This window comes from Brienomyrus brachyistius, chromosome 4 (genome assembly GCF_023856365.1).
Source record: "Brienomyrus brachyistius isolate T26 chromosome 4, BBRACH_0.4, whole genome shotgun sequence".
In the NCBI taxonomy this organism is placed as follows: Eukaryota; Metazoa; Chordata; class Actinopteri; order Osteoglossiformes; family Mormyridae; genus Brienomyrus; species Brienomyrus brachyistius.
In genome coordinates, this window is record NC_064536.1 from 34,080,423 (window position 1) to 34,098,710 (window position 18,288).

The following is an 18,288-nucleotide window of genomic DNA, read 5'->3' on the forward strand; positions in this document are numbered from 1 at the left end:
TAAACAACGTGAATTAACTGAAACTACAGAAAGATAATAAGAAAATATAACAATAAAAGGTATATAAAAAGTAAAGATGAAAATGTATAAAAAATATGTAGAAATGTTTAAAGTACAGATTGTAGTTATAGCATATTTTAGCTTTTAATCTGTGATGTTAATGATCCTACTGGCCGGGGGTAGAAGCTTCTCCTCGGCCTCTCAGTCCCGGCCATAAGGCCCCGGGGACTTATGCAGGGCGGCAGTTCTGTCCTGGTGATTCTCTGGGCGCATCGTATCACCCTCAGCGGGACTCGGCGGCCCTCAGAGCTGGAGCTGCCGTACCGAGCAGTTATGCTCCCGGAGAGCACAGATCCCACATTGCCGCTGTAGAAGGTTTTTTGTGGCACAGACGAGAGTCTGTATTTCCACAGCTGCCTCACATGATACACTCACTGTCAGGCTTTCAGCACTAAAGTTACAGATTACTGGGTGGCCGAGAGGTCTGTGAAATTTGGAGGGTCAGTAGCTTGCCTGGGAAGCCTTAGCATTCAGCGAAAACTGAACAGAGAGGCCTGTAGCAGGGTTGTCTAATTTGTTTAGCTGGCTGGCATAAGATTTTCAGTTTGAAACAAGTATGCACACAGATTTACATGTACGTAACAGTTTTATTACCTTGTAAATAGTTTGCAGGGTTTTCAAAGTACCCCAGTGCATTTGATATAGCGAATTTTAGGTTTATAATGAAATAATATAGATTTGCCCTAAGATTTAATAAGATTTCTTGCGTGAGCGTGAGAGTCTGAAGGTGTGAGTGTCACACCAGATGGGTGAGAGCTGGCAACCCTGGCTCTGTTCAGTAGCCTCAGAAATTCTTTCGAACTTTCCAAACACAGCTGATGGAAATCAATGGACGCAAAGGTTCTCAGTGACCATTTTAGCTTGTTTTTAGACTAAAGGCCTATGATGGATCTTTGGAATGTTGCGGAGATACGAATGTTGAGGACAGCATACTTTGTGCTGTGAGTGTTATGTTAACCATGTAAACAAAGAGGAAGTACACAGTCCAACCAGATACTATATTGAAATGCTAACAAGTTTTTAAATATTTTTATTCAAGTGACTTTAAGTCTGGATAATGTTTTAATGGTTGGAAACGTGTGTATTACTGTATAATTAAATAATTAAACTTCTGAAATGGCCGCTCAGTGCAGGAGGAGGCTGCAAACCTGAAGAGGCACACAACCGTATGGGTGGGGCAGGGGATCAATGGTGTGAGGTAGAGGACCAGGGCAGTGGGATTGCAGTGGCACAAGGGCAACCGTGTGGTCATCATGGGCTCCTCCAATGGCAGCTTCAGGTAAGTCGCTCTGATAAACCCCGTTAGACTCCAGTGAAGTGAGTGAGGCTGCAGCGCTACACTGGAGGGGACACATGTGGGCTCAGGGGCCCATGTGACTGTAGCAGAGGAAGGGATCTCTAGCTGATGTGGAGGTACAGGCCCAGTGGCAGTAAGGGGTGGGCAGTCAGCTGCAGAGGCTGCGGGGCCAGCGGCCCCACTGTACACATGGACCGCAGGGAATCTCAGCATGTTGTGCCCAAAGTCCAGCACACATGCCGTGCTCCGGGGGAAATTCAGGCCCAGGATGGAGGGATCGAGCATGTCAGCCATCCACATAGTTACTATTCACAACTAAACCCCCCATGTCAAAAGGGAACAACCCCGTCCCTCTTAAAGGGGCCAGGTCACCAGTCATTGTTCTCACCTGCACCAATGTCAGTTCTAGACAGTGTCTGGTCTCACCAGGGTTGCAGTGGAACCTGTATGGACTAGGGCAGTACATGCGACTCACATCACTATGGTGGGTATGTGACAGAAGTTGCCTCTGTGAGTCCAATCCGTAGTCACAACCTCTGCAGCAGGTGGCAGCAGGGCCACCTCCCCGGTGTCAACAAGGAAGTTCCGGAAATTAACCTTGTTGGCCCACATCTTCCCGGCTATGCGTGCCCTTGGCGGAACCCTGGGTGGCGGTGAACTTGGGACACTGTCTGAGGATTGAGGGGTGGGGGGGGGGTGCTGCTGCCTGTCAGCCTACAGGCAGTCTGCCTCCAGGAAGTAAACCTGAGGGCCTGGGTCCTCCAAGCCCTTTGGCGTTTACAGCTTGGTTGATTTCTCCCGCCTCGTTCCCCGCCACCTTGCTGCCCACAATTTCTCTCTCCAAAGCCAGTTCCAGGGCCTCGTCTAGGGACGCAGAGGGGTTGGCTGTGTCTGAATGTGAGCTATCTGGGGTTAAGTGTCTAGATAAACTGATCCCTGGCCAGTTCACTCTGTACTGATAGAGCCATGTGAGCACAGACACGCCTACACAACCCCTTGATATCATTAAGCAGGATGCAGAGAGACTCATTTGACTCAGTCCCTGCACCTATTGTTTAACTGAGAGGGCAGAAGTCCTCACACTGCCCACAGCGATTCTGCAGGGCACTGACCAGTGTCTCATCCAGGGGCTCAAGCAACCAGCAGTGTACACCTCAGAAAAACATGTGTGACAACCCTGAGGACCTGCTTGCATACCACAATGGTATCCCATCTCCCCTTGCTCTTTGAAGGGGTACCACCCATCCAGTATAGTTATCACTGGGCTATCACAATGTCATCACAGTACTAAAGACTGAAACAAAGCCGTGAGGTCAGACCCTCTGTATACAGCACACAGTCTCACCCTCACATCCTGTATGACCACATTTCTGCTGTTCACATGGCATTTCTCCAGCTTCCATTGCCCTGCAATAGACTGACGTGCTGTTGAAGGTATACCTCACTTTACACTTTGCCCATGTCTTGTGTGTATACCCTGTCCGCGCCTAACGTGTATTTAGTTTGTGTAAATCTATCACTGCATCTGCATTTCGCAGTTCAGCTTCTGACAACATTGTGTTTCCCATCTGTGTATTTGGGTTCGGTGCTTGTTGGGTGCCTGTCGTGGTCCTTCTATTTACAATTGTACGCGGGGCATGCTGGGATATGCGCCCCGCCGGTGTTACACTAGTATAAAAAAAGGAATCTGGTCGAGTTTGTTCATTGACCAAATTTAGTTTTTGCGAACCAAATTGTTTGTAGGCCAAAGCATTTGTGAACTGCAAGCACTACTGTACTAATGATAAATTGGTATGAAAAAATGGAGACAATTTCTGAGACACCAGAGCGATCCGTGTACTGTAATATTTATCTTATCAATAACACAGTAAAAATACACATTAGCGCCAATTCATCTTCTTTATTCATCATGAATATTTTAATTCATTAATGCAGGAGTCTGTGATAAATCGCTATCAGCATTTGGTTTATAATGGCCAATTAATGATAACTAAAAAGAAACAGAGAGACTGAAGACAGAACTTTCAACCATGATATGAGTACTGTTGCTGCATAATTTGTCCACCAGGGGTCACAGCGCAACCCCCATCTCGGCAAGATGGATGACTTGAAATATGTTTCTATATCAAGTTGAATTATTTTTATTTCTATAGCACATTTAAAAACAATCTATGTTGTGCCAAAGTGCTGTAGGTCAAAATAATATAAATATATAGTAAAAGTAGAGACATTGGCCAATGTTACACAATGTTACACAAAAAATAATCAGAATCAGACTGTGGTTTATTGCCAAGTAGGTTGACCCTACAAGGAATTCTTTTTGGTATAATGGTGCTCCATGGAAAAACAAGACTAAGCAACAACCAAGTTCAAAAAACAGTGCAAAAGTTATACAATAATCTAGTAATAAATATAAAATCACTATAAATGTTAAATACATGATGTGCAAAGCAGAATAGTCAGATTAAATAGATAAATAAAATGTGTTCCTGTGTGTGCAGGGTCAGTACAGAGATGCATCTAATAAGAAGCGGTGTAAGGCTGAATTAGCTCCGAGACGGACTGGGGACCTATGCCATGTATCGCCTTAGAAAGAAATAAGAAATCTTTAAACTGTATTCTCAGAAATTCTCAAAACTTAACAGGTAGCCAATGCAATGTAGCCAACACAGGGGAAATTTGGTGTCTATTTTTTGTTGAGAGCCTGGTAGCACCGTTTTGAACAAGGTGTAGTCAGAATAAAGATGCTTCTGGTAAACCTGGGTACAGAGAACGGCAGTAACCCAATCAGGATAAAAGCAGGAGTAACTCTCCAGGTCTTTGGCTGAAAGGTGTGGTTTAAGCCAGGCTATTGAACTCAGCGGACAGAAACACCCCTTCACAACAGCATTTATTTGTTTATCAAACTCAGTGATGAATCAAAGATGACACCAAGATTTTTAGTATGTGACTGGAAGTTTTCTGAATGAGGCCCTAATTGTTCTCTGAGATCATGAACAGTGACCAAAACTCATTACCTCTGTCTTGTTTTCATTAATCTGGACGAAAGTCATTGCTGTCCTGTTCTTAATATCCTCCAGACAGTTAGAAAGGGCCACCAGAGAGCAGCAGTCACCAGGTTTTAATGGCAGATAGAGCTGCGTATCACCAGCATAGCAATGATATTTTACATAATAACGTTCACAAATAGAGCCCAAAGGAAGCATGTATAGAGGGAATATGAGAGGGCCTGTATCACAGGACTGGATATGTTTACAAGTAAGGCCATAGTACTTCAGGGGTGTGGCCATCCCACACAGTGACAAGCCCATTCATTCACCTCATCTAGGCCTTTTTTTTTCCAACAATATCTTTATTAAAATTTTAAAAAATACAGAAATTACAGAAGTTTGAGTGCTTCCACATCGAAAGGAGCATCCAAGGCAACTAAATTATTGTATAACAATCAATCAACCTTCCTTGCAAATCAGACATTTAAAAGATGATAGAAAAATATTTAGGTGGAAGTACAAAATATGACCTGTAAATAATAACTTAATCAAATAAAAGAAAAACACAAAGCCCAAAAAAACCCCCAAAAAACATAATAAATAAATAAATAAATAAATAAATAAATAAAAAACCCCAACAACAAATAAGTTTCTCTATTTTCCAAGGGTTGCTCAACTCCACCTCAATTGTACTGTTCTGTATTGTTCAAAATTACAAACTCAAATTTATTTAGTTTAGGAAGCTGCAGAGGGCCGACATCAATTACATCTCATCTGCCTCATTCACAATACTACTAAGATCCACATTTTCCATATATTGCATAAAGGGACCCCAAATGTTTTGAAAAAGTGACAGTTTTCCCTTGACAATGTAAGTAATTTTCTCCATAGGTAAAGTTGTGGACAGTTCCTTTATCCAGTTAATGAGTTTTGGTTTACTGGTCTTCCTCCATGAGAGTGCTATGACTCTTTTTGCTAACAGTAGACATAAGTCCATGGCGGTAATTATCTTTCTAGACATAAGATGTCCATCAGGATATAAACCTAAAATAAATAGTTTAGGGTCAAGATCTAATTGTATACCCAATATAGTATCCAGAGCTTGTTTGATCTCTTTCCAAAACAATTGTACTTTATTGCATTCCCAGATACAGTGGAAGAATGTCCCTTTCTCCTCTCCACACCTGAAACACAAGTCTGGGCTATCACCATTATACTTATTAAGCTTTTCTGGAGTCACATATGTCCTCATTAGCCAATTATATTGCAGTACTTTAAGACGGGTACTGGTAGTTTGTGTTTGTGCTTCAGCACATGCCTCCTCCCAGTCTTCGGAGGATAAGTCCTCCTGTAAGTCTTCCCTCCAGGCATTAAGTTTCCCTAAAGAAGATTCAGGGGAACCCTCTACTAATATATTATATAGTTTGGAGATTATTCCCTTTCCAAAGCAATCTTTTTTCATTTCTGTTTCCAATGTGGATAACGGAGGGATTGACAAGCATTGATTTTGAGATAATCTAATAAAGTTTCTCATTTGTAGATATTTAAATCGATGTTTGCATGGAATATCATACTTGGCAATCAACTCCTCAAATGACATCAAAGTCTCATCCTCTGATCCCATGAGGTCCCCTATTGTCTTTAAACCTTTGTCAGCCCACTTCCTAAAACCAGGGTCTGCTCTGCCTGGAGGGAAAAAATGATTACCCCATATTGGGCTGAAGCGTGCGAGAGAGGTGGATTCACCCAGATATTTCTTAACCTGATACCAGATTATAATCATATTTCTGACTATAGGATTTTTTGTCTTTTTTTTCAACATTTTGACTTTTGCTGAATATAGGTATTGGGGAAGGGGAAGAGGTACCGAGCAGTTTTCAATATTCATCCAAGGCGGGAGGGATTTATCTGTAAAATAATACATCATAGTCCTCAATTGAGCTGCCCAATAGTACCAAAGTGGATTGGGACATTTGAGGCCTCCTCTTTCATACGGTAAGTACAAGAGTGATAAACGCAGCCTCGGTCGTCTATTATTCCACAAAAAACGTACAAAAATTGTTTTCAGGTGTGAGAATAAATTAGCAGGAGGTGACAATGGAATGTTCTGGAACAAGTACAGAAGTTTGGGCATTATGTTTAGTTTAAGAACATTAATTCTTGCTATAAGTGACAAGGGCAAGGGTTTCCATCTATCTACAGATGAGATGATGGAATTTATCATAGGGGTGTAGTTAGCTCCAACAATGTCTCTCAAACATGGCACTATCCTAATCCCGAGATAGGTAAAACAGTCTACCATTTTGAATTGGAAAGAATTTCCGGCACTTCTTCTCTCTTCTGAGTTAAGTATCATTAATGAAGATTTTTCTTTGTTCACTTTATATCCTGATATCCGTCCAAATGTGTGTAATAAATCCAACAAGGCTGGGATAGAATCTTTCAGTTTTTCCAAAAAAAGGATGACATCATCTGCAAATAAAGCAATTCTATGTTCCTGTTGATTTACTGATAAACCAGTTATGTTTTTATGAGACCGCACCGCAATGGCAAACGGTTCAATTGCTAAAATAAACAATAAGGGGGACAAAGGGCACCCTTGCCTACATCCCCGTTTAATTTCAAATGGTTTAGATATAATTCCATTTGTCAGTATTTCAGCATATGGTTCATTATATAGAAGTCTAATCCACCGACAGAAATTATCCCCACAGCCAAATCTTTTTAATATTTCAAATAAGTAGGGCCACTCAACTCTATCAAAGGCCTTTTTGGCATCCAGTGATAGTAAAGCATTGTCTGTTTTTCCTTCCTGATTATGAAGAATATCCAACACTCGTCTCACATTATGAAATCCCTGTCTACCTGCAATAAACCCATTCTGGTCACAGGGAATTAGATCAGGTAAGAATCTCTCCAGTCTTCGAGCCAAAATTTTACAAAGTATCTTTAAATCCACATTAAGAAGACTTATTGGTCTTAGGTTTCCACATTTATTGCACGGTTTACCTGGTTTGGGTAGTAAAGTTATCAGAGCTCCTCTTAATGAAGCCGGAAGGATTCCCTTCTCAAATGAATCCGCGAACATGTCAAAAAGAGGGGACAGCAATTTAGTTTTAAATTTCCGATAAATTTCTGTCGGCAGCCCATCTGGGCCTGGGGTTTTACCTGTTTTCAAATGATCTATTGCTATAGATATTTCCTCCTTTGTTATAGGTGTATTAAGGTCTGCACTTATTAGTTCTGAAATGCTAGGTATCTGAAGGGTATCTAAGAAGAGATTTTGCTCTTGTCCCATATGTGTTATGTCTGAGCTGTATAGTTTTTCATAAAAAAAAACTTAAAAGTTTCATTAATTCCTAGAGGGTCAACAATGATCTGTCCATCACTGTTTACAACTGAAGTAATGTTTTTCTCATTTTGTAATTGTCGGAGGCGCCAGGCTAATAATTTCCCGGGCTTTTCCCCTTGGTCATAGAATGATTGTTTAAGACGCAAAAGATGTGAGGCTGCTTTAGAAGCAGAAAGTTCGTTATACTGTGTTCTTAGTAATAAAAGCTTTTGATGGACTCTTGGACAAAAGGTTTGAAAGTATTCTCCCTCAAGCAGCTCAATCTCCGCCTCCAACTTTTTTGTTTTCTTATAAGTTTGGTTTGCTCTATAACTTGTAAAACTAATAATCTGACCTCTTACGTAGGCCTTAAATGCTTCCCACCTTGTGCAGGGTGACGTTTAATCCGTATTAGTTTCAAAATAAATATTTATTTGATTGTCTATTTTTGTTTAAATCTCCATCTAGGGGGATCTCTTTTTAGTCTTAAATCTTCATATATTAATGAGTTTGGCGAATGGTCAGATATTAAAATGCTATCGTAGTGACAATCCTTTATTTTGTACCTCATATTGCCAGAAACTAAAAAAAAAAAAAAAAAAAAAAAAGTGTATTTGAGTAGCAGGAGTATTTTAAGACCTTGGGGTTCATATCCCTCCAAATATCCCTCAGATCAAGTTCTTTCATAAAATGTTGAATAGTTTGTCTACTTTTAGGATGCGAGAAATCAATACCTGAGCTCCTATCCAATTCTGGATTCAAGGTACAATTAAAATCCCCTCCTATAATAAAGCTACCAGACAGAGATGATGCTGTCAAAAAAAGATTATGAAAAAACTTTGGGTCGTCAATGTTTGGAGCATAGATATTTATCAGGATTATTTTTTCCGTAATAAGTGTGCCCTGTAAAATAATATATCTCCCCGCCTTGTCTTTAATAACCCTTGTCACATGGAATGGTATAGATTTGTGGATCAAAATCATAACACCTCTTGCCTGAGAGGTGAAGGGTGCAGAATATATACTGCCCTGCCACCTCCTCCTAATCTTCGCCTCTTGACTAGACAACAGGTGTGTTTCCTGAAGTAGCATGATATCAGAGTGCATAGATTTCACCCTAGTCATTACTTGTTTTACCTTCTCCAGTTTTTGTAGTCCTCTGCAGTTCCAAGAAGAAATTTTAATTCTTATTCCACCAGACATAACACACAGCACTAAATGAGCTTCCCAACACATTTGAAATATTAAAGGATAGAGAAACAAATAACATCTGAATGTCAAAAACTACACCCACAACAATAAGTATTGAACATACCCCTTTAACTTGAACTTTGGTACCCATTTCCCTCCCCCTATATATACTGGTACCTGTCTAACAGCTAAAGGTTGTTCCACCCAAAAGTGAGGATCAACCGACTATGCCTAAACACCTTTCCCCCCTACCCCACCCCGCTACATAAACAGAAAAACTCGTTATTGGATACATTAAGAAAATTAGGCTACTAATAGTAGCTGTAAGCCTCTGGACCGATAAACAAATATAACAAATTGGCCTTTCTCTTTCACTCTTCTTTTAAAACTTAAAGCTCAGTAATTATTCCTTCATGCCAACACACAGCATGTCAATGATTACATTCTCAACCCAGTCCACTTTCTGACCTCAGAGCCTTCACAAAATTCTCCGCTTCACCTGGCTGGTTAAAGATGCGAGACTTTCCGTTGTATGTCACTATCAGTCGCGCGGGAGGAATCATGCCGTACCGGATCCCCATGGAGCGAAGCTGTTGTCTCACGGCGTTAAACTCTTTCTGTTTTCTGTGTACACCGGTCGCCAGGTCCTCAAAAAATCTCACCGGACGGTTCTTGAAAAGAATCTGTCCCTTTGCCCTGGCAGCTCTTATCACGGTCATTTTATCCTTGTAATTTAGGAACTTCATGATCATTGTCCTCGGTGCAGCGGTGTTTGACGTATTCTTCTGGCCGATCCGATGAGCTCTCTCCAGCGTCAGAGCGGTATGTAGCGGTGCCAAGTTCAGAGCCTCCGGCAGCCAGTTTTCCAAGAAGACGCACGCGTCCTCTCCTTCCGCGCCCTCGGGCAGGTTAACAAGTCTCAAGTTAGAACGTCGCGATCTGGCCTCCAGATCCAGCACTTTGTCTTCGAGATCTTTGTTGTTATTTTCAAGAGTCCGTGCCTTTGCTTCCAAGGTGGTGATACTATCTTCTGCTGCAGATATCCGGGCCTCCGCCTCACCAACCCGCTTAGCACACTCATTAACATCCTTCCTCACAGTCTCTATTGCTGACAAAATACCGTCCAGTTTGGAGGAAAAATCCGATTTCAAGTTTGCAATAGCCGCCAGTACTGCGTCTAAGCTTTCGACCGTCTTTCCCCTCTCATTTGGCTTGTCAATTTTCTCCTCCATCACCTGACAGGTGTTGGTATTATTCTCGCTATCTTCACCACTAACATTAGCTTCACAGCTAGCCTCGGAGCTCGACTTAGAAGTGAAGTTAGACAATTTCGACTGAGTCGGTCTACTAATGTTTTTACCAAGTTTCTTTTGCGAGAGAGGCATCACTACTGGTCTTGTTCAACGTCCAATAAACGAGTATTATTCAGGATTTTACAGAAACATAGCGGAGCAGAAGTGGGCACGTCTTCTCAGCAAGCCGCCATTACCGGAAACCCTCATCTAGGCCTTTTACTAGAGATTTAAGGTCCTGGTTTTCCTCTCAGGCCCTAGAACACACTGCCAGGCTCAGATTCCCGATCCCACATCCTGCTGAAGCCCTTCCCAAGATCAGACACTAGTTTTGTTTTCCTTGTTCTTATAGTAAAATGATGGTCTTTGACTTTTATACATCATCACTGTTCTGTTAATTACACATGACCTAATCTAAGTATTACACAAACCAAGCATAATTACTTAGAGATGTCATAAGATGGAAAATCCTTATTCAGTTAATTATTTTCCCCACAGGTGCTGACAGTGTGTCTACAGTGAAATGGGCCTGTGTACAGAGAGGATGATCTGTAACAATCCCATGTTCCTATGGTGACAGATATAAAACTCATGTGAAATACTGGTGCAGAGGGTATAATGTGAGGTCATGTACTCCCATAGTACACACTGACTCTCCACTGGAGGGTAAAGTGTGAGTCAGAGATGATCCTGACCAGCGAGTCTTCACTGTGACCATCAACAATCTGACAGCTGTAGGAATTATTAGCTCAGGTATATTTTAATATCTCCACCAAAATGTTTTGAAATTAATTAACTTTTAATTAATTATTATTTGATGCTGATTAGTAACCAATTGTTATGCCGAATGGTCGGCTCCTCCAAACACAAATGCGAATCCCAGTGAGTCTGTTAATGTGAGACTTAAATGGGATTCATTAATAACCCGTATCGCTTAATAACCTGGGTTAGTAGGCTCGTCCAGCGAGCTGGGTCACCAGGTAATGTAAACGATCGGTAGCGAAGCTCCCCTCACGGCCAATGAAAGAGAGTCTCGCGATATTTCAGGCGAGTTTGAGGTTTCAGAGCGTAGTAGCCAGATCGCAGAGGCAGGGACTATTGTGAGCACTCAATGACGGAGGCTGAAGTTGTGTAAAAAGACATACATTTATTCCTACAACTAACATAAGACAGACATTATACCTAACAAACAATAAAATAAAAGTGACCTTTTCTTAGTCTTACTTACTTCAGTCAGAATAGATTCACTGTTTTGTTCTTCAGGTTTAAATGTGATATGTGTGACTGACAGACACACTGGTGTATTATATGTCTCACAGGTGGGAGCAGGTTCTGGATGCTGTACTGAAAGCTGGGACTGGTGTGTTTTACCTGATTTGCACCATCATCACCATTCAGCTGCACTGGACCTCCTGTAAAAAGCGGGAACCAATCAGAGAGAAGCAGAGGGTCTCCCTGGATCAGAGGAAGCTGGCAGAGGAGATGACCTTCGTGGAGCAGAATGAGTCAGACGAGCTGTAAAATAAACGGTTATGCTAACTGCAGTGAGGCCTCTCTCACTCAGCCCTGCTCAGTCTGTACAGTCATAGCATGAGAGTCAGTTAAACAGAGGGGATGATTATCTGCTGGCAACCTGTACAACCACGTATTGGCCACTTATTCACAAGTGCTTTGCTGCCACCTGCTGGTTAATGTTTAATAATCGTTATCTTGTGAAGGTAAGACTGGTTTTTATTAAATTGTCTCTTGATTCTGAAAAAATATGGTACTATGCAAAAGTCTTGGGCCATCAAAGAAAACGTTTAATGCTATTTAATTGGGTTGTGTATATTTGCTCAGAACAAAAACACAATTATCATAAAAATATATGCAAATTAAAAGTGACACAATAAAAACTAACAAGAATTTCTTCTTTTCTCCATAAAGTTACTGATGCCTTGTTGGATCGCTAGATGAACCACGCTTTGGATCCTAAACCTCTCCTCAGGGGCACCCCAGCCATTCCATGTATTTGTTAAATTCCGCCACCAGCTCACTTAAATAATTAATTTAATTAAACAAATGTTAATGATGCATTGATTAGCCATAGGAGTTGTGTTATGAAAATATATAGGTCTATTGGATGGTTGGTGCAAATGTTTTACTAACTTTAGAAGAGATTTTGAAATGACTGGGCTGCCACACTTTGACGGACAAAATATTATACCTAACAAACAATAAACATGAAATAACGGAAAAGACACAAACGATGTAATCATGAAAATGCAGTGACCAGATTTAAAATGATTAACCTAAAAAGGGAAAAACTGTTCTGCAAAGCAAGAAGTTTGTAGGAATATAAACCTAAAGGAATATAGCAGGTGAATAGGACAGTTTAGGTTATTAGAAAGGAAAGGAGGTTTACTTGGATGCAGGAAAGAGGGAGGTCTTTGCAGTTGGTTGCAGTGGCTGATGAGCTGATGGGTGATGGCTCTCAGGGAGGCGCGGTGTTTGCAGCGGTTGTTGGAGTGGAGTCCCGTACTGGTGCAGAGGGTATAATGTGAGGTCATGTACTCCCATAGTACACACTGACTCTCCACTGGAGGGTAAAGTGTGAGTGAGAGATGATCCTGACCAGCGAGTCTTCACTGTGACCATCAACAATCTGACAGCTGAGGACTCCGATCGGTACTGGTGTGGTGTGAAGATCAGTGGAGCCTCTCTGATCAGGTTAATCTGTCAGTCACTGATGGTAAGATGTCTGTACTGCAGACTGTAGCCAATGAGATGCACAGTATGTAACATGTCACTGAGTCAAAAAGGAAGGACCTTAACACAAACACTGATGGAAAAAATGTTTTAATATTTTAAAAATCTGCATTTTAATTTAATTCAATATGATAAACGAGACTTGGAAGAAGTAACAGTGTCAGCTAAATCGGGCGACTTCATGAGGTTAAATATGATAAGCAATATGTTAAAAAATGTCAGTTTATTGGCCAAACATTTACATACAGTATGTATGTTGTAATGGGCTGATATTCATAAACATTTCATTGCTGTGCAAATCTTTGAGTGTTTTACGTGTGTGTTGAAGTCCTCCAGGGCTGTCAGTGGACAAACAGGAGGTGACGGGTGTGGATGGAGACAGTGTCAGTGTTACTATGGAAACAACAAAAGACAAAGGATGTGGTGTAAGATTGGGGGCTCCTGTGCATCAGAGAGATCAGTGAGTTTGCATGTGAGGCCTGTCCTGATCAGGGATGACACAGAAAATGAAACCTTCTTTGTGACAATGAGTGGGCTGGAGAGGAAGGACACTGGCTGGTATTGGTGTGCTGCTGGAATCCTGCAGATTCCAGTTCATATTACTGTTAAACATAAGTAATTGATTTAAATCTGCCTGTGAATTATTTATGCTTGAATATAAATAGATACATACTAATCAACCCAGCAGTTTCACTCACGAAGGGGTTTGTGCTTCTTTGTGGGGATAATCCCCTATTTATCAGCTGTTGTGAAACAGAGTTATTTATTGGGATTATTGTTTCAATGATAGTGGCACGGTGGTCCAGTAGGCGGCGCTGTTGCTTCACGCATCCATGTTTAGGGGTTTGAATCTGGCTTCTGCTCTGTCTGTGTGGAGTCTGCATGTTCTCCACATGCTGTGTGGGTTTCCTCCAACAATCCAAAAACGCACAGTCAGGCTAATTGGTGTCTTTAATATTGAATGTGTGTCTTCTAGTTCATGATCAGTCTGTAATATGACAAAAATCACAGCATTTTCCACAGACATACAGCCAGTCACTTGTTATGTATACAAATCCAGACAAATCCATGTAGCTTGCAACATAATTCAGGCATTTTTTCATCTTTGTGAGGATGAATTGTTACTAATGGTGTGCAGACTGACTAACATGTCTGTAGGTGGTTTTTCATTGCAGCGTAGACCAGTGTTACAATTGTACTCTGTAATATCTGTTCCAGTGCTGCATCCATCCATTGTCTGAAACTGCTTGTCTAACTCAGGGTCCCTATGGGCGCAAGGCAGGGAACGTCCCATGACAGGGTGCCAACCAATTACAGGACACGCTCACACTCCATTCCCTCGCACAAGCACACCTACCGGCAATTTGACAACTCCAATTAGCCTCAGCATGTTTTTGGACTGTGGGGGGAAATCAGAGTCCCTGGAGGGAACCCCACAATGACACAGGGGGAGCATGCAAACTCCATACACACGGAACTCCAGCGAAGACTTGAGTACACGTGCCAGAGGAGTGAGGCGACAGTGCAAACCCTGCTTTTTATTAACTATCCTTTCTCCTGTTTCCACTGCTCTCCTTTTCTCTGCACATGATGAAGAAGGAGGGGATAATGAAAAACGGAGGTAAGCATTCAGCAGCATTTACAGTAGTGTGGGGGTCCAGCTAGCAGCATTTACCTGATCACAGTAATGGGAAACTGTCATTTTAATTTTAAGGGAAAATTTTTTTTTTTATTTCATTTTCTTAATAATAAACTTGAGATCCCATCCCATCCAGGGTGAGCCCTTGCCTTCTGCCCTGTGCTGCTGGGGAATGACTGCAGGCCTGTTTTTACAAAATAGTGTAACATGTTGTGTGATAATCTCTAGCTATTTTCATGCTCTTTGTTAATGTCTCCTGTTCCTCACATGTGTCCTGTGTAATAGTACAGATGTAGCTGTACCGTGTTTCTATAAAGCATGTAAGACTTTACTGTTCACATCCACCCTCTTATTCAGCTCTTTGGTCCAGCTGGCTCTGTATGTAGGACTGAGCTGATCGGTGCTGCTGTCGATTATCAAGGTGGTTTTACTTCAGTCAGAACAGATTCACTGTTTTGTTCTTCAGGTTTAAATGTGATATGTGTGACTGACAGACACACTGGTGTATTATATGTCTCACAGGTGGGAGCAGGTTCTGGATGCTGTACTGAAAGCTGGGACTGGTGTGTTTTACCTGATTTGCACCATCATCACCATTCAGCTGCACTGGACCTCCTGTAGAAAGCGGGAACCAATCAGAGAGAAGCAGAGGGTCTCCCTGGATCAGAGGAAGCTGGCAGAGGAGATGACCTTCGTGGAGCAGAATGAGTCAGACGAGCTGTAAAATAAACGGTTATGCTAACTGCAGTGAGGCCTCTCTCACTCGGCCCTGCTCAGTCTGTACAGTCATAGCATGAGAGTCAGTTAAACAGAGGGGATGATTATCTGCTGGCAACCTGTACAACCACGTATTGGCCACTTATTCACAAGTGCTTTGCTGCCACCTGCTGGTTAATGTTTAATAATCGTTATCTTGTGAAGGTAAGACTGGTTTTTATTAAATTGTCTCTTGATTCTGAAAAAATATGGTACTATGCAAAAGTCTTGGGCCATCAAAGAAAACGTTTAATGCTATTTAATTGGGTTGTGTATATTTGCTCAGAACAAAAACACAATTATCATAAAAATATATGCAAATTAAAAGTGACACAATAAAAACTAACAAGAATTTCTTCTTTTCTCCATAAAGTTACTGATGCCTTGTTGGATCGCTAGGTGAACCACGCTTTGGATCCTAAACCTCTCCTCAGGGGCACCCCAGCCATTCCATGTATTTGTTAAATTCTGCCACCAGCTCACTTAATTAATTAATTAAATTAAACAAATGTGTCATGCCCGGCTCGTCCGCTCCTCCTGTGTGCCACGCCCCCTGATTACCCACGTGTTTTCTCCCGATTGTACCCAGCTGTATCTAGTTAATTTGCTCAGTCCTGTGTATTTCAGTCCGTGTCTTACCCGAGTCCTTTGTCCGTCATTGATGTCAGTTGATGTTCGTGCCCTCGTCCCTGAGATTAAACCCCTCGTTTGCCCTGATTCTCGGCTGTCTGCCTGCTTCTTACCCGCCTGCCCGCGATCGCTGCCGTCTCCCGTGACAAAATGTTAATGATGCATTGATTAGCCATAGGAGTTGTGTTATAAAAAGATATAGGTCTATTGGATGGTTGGTGCAAATGTTTTACTAACTTTAGAAGAGATTTTGAAATGACTGGGCTACCACACTTTGACGGACAAAATATTATAATTCTAGACCAAGATGAAGATCATTTGAACATCATTTTCTTCGACAGCCCAAGATTTTTGTACAGTTTTGTATGTGTCTTTTATACTGGTCATTATTTGTTTAAATACATGATTAATAAATTGATACTTTACAAAACATTTCATATTTTTCTGAAATTGGTAATTATTAAAAATGAATTTCACAAACTTAAATGGTTTGGCTGCGATGGGCTGGCCCCCCATCCAGGTTTGTTCCCGTGCCCATTGCTTCCGGGATAGGCTCCGGACCCCCCACGACCCAGTAGGATAAGCGGTTTGGAAAATGGATGGATGGATGGAGGGATAAATGGTTTGGAGTTTTTAGGTCACCCCTCCTCGTCAGAGCCCACCAATCAGGGACTCTTTAAAAGAGTGATGTAATCGGGAACGCCCACTTTTCAATCTGCAGTACAAATACACCAGCTTGTCTCTGCTAACAACAGCCTGTGCATGTCAGTTAAGGAGGAAACAGTACCACATACATATTGGCCAACATCAAATGAAAATGTAACACACGAAAACAGGACCGCCCACTTATCACTCTGCGTAAAATCACACCAGCTTGTCTCAGCTGACAGCAGCCTCACATATCAGCTAAGGAGGAAGACGGCATATCAAAAGTAAAAAGAAAGACACCATCAAATGAAAATATCCCTGTGTGATCTATTGGTTTCTGCTTTCACTCCCATTAAATGACAGTAAGTCTAGTTGGTGTCCGTGGTGCTGAAAACCTGGATCAGTAAATTCCAAATGAAACTTCTTTACCTGATTTAACTGTAACTCACTTATTTTGTTGGCAATGATGCTTTGTTGAGTCTAGAAAGGCGCAAAGTGGGTTTCAGATAAATTAAATGAAGTAGTTTTGCTTAAAAACCAAAAAGCTTTGAACAATCAGTTCAGCTTTGGACTGTAGTGCTTCACAAAAGTAAAATCCATCCAGTTAAATCTCTTTATCCCCAAGTCAAGAAGATATCAAATGCAGAAGCACATTGTGGGAGATACAAGGTGCAGACACATTAAAAGCACTTTTTTGTGTGAACATTATAAAACAGATTGATACACATTAAGCAGTTTGTAACTTTACATCCAGACCTACATCAGTCAGAAAAAGCAGGCGATGACCATCCCATCCAGCAGCTTCATCTCTGATTGTACAGAATCCCTTGTCAGCGTAACTTCTGAAGTCATGACTGAACTAATTTCCAGCTCTGCCTTCAGTTTCATCTGTTAAATTAAATTAGGAACTAAACTAAACTAGGAGGGAAATATAGTCAAGCTACTTAAGTAGCCGAATTTTGTGTATCCACTAGAGGGCAGCCACACATAGATTCCCTTATGAATGGTTCTGATGCTTCCGGAAAGCACTGCACAGAGACCCAGGTATGCCAGTGAGGAACGGATAAAGAGCAGACGGATCCAAATACTAGCTGTAATATATAGTATTTTCAATGAATTTAAACAAATTAATATAAAATATAAGTGTCAGAGCGTCAGATCCATGTGACTTTTTATGATTGAAGAACTTTGAAAGCCTGAATATAACTGAGGAGGCCCACGGACCCCATTATGTGTGAAACATCATTGTGGTGCTGAGAGAAACACAGGACTGCTGATAAGACCCAGATGAAGTGAATTACCTGACTTTGCCCCCACCCATCCCCCCCCCCCCCAGGATACCCCACCCCTGTCATACAGACACCTTCCTAACGGACCTCTTGATTTGTGCTGATCCACACATATGAAAAGGACCTACTGCAGTGACATTTTAAAATTGTATAAAACATAATAAAGACTGAAACAAAGGCCTGAGGTCAGACCCTCTGTATGTAGCACACAGTGTTTCTGCAGTCTCACACTCACATCCTGTATGACGACTTTTCTGCTTTTCAGAATAAGTCTGATTTCACTGCTCTTTGCTCATTTGCAATATGAGGAAGTAACAGTTTAGAAAAGAACTAGACTTATTTGATTAATTTGTTTGTAGTTTAAACTCTGTGAGCATGAATGATTCACTGTGAAGACCAGCTATCAATAATTTTGCT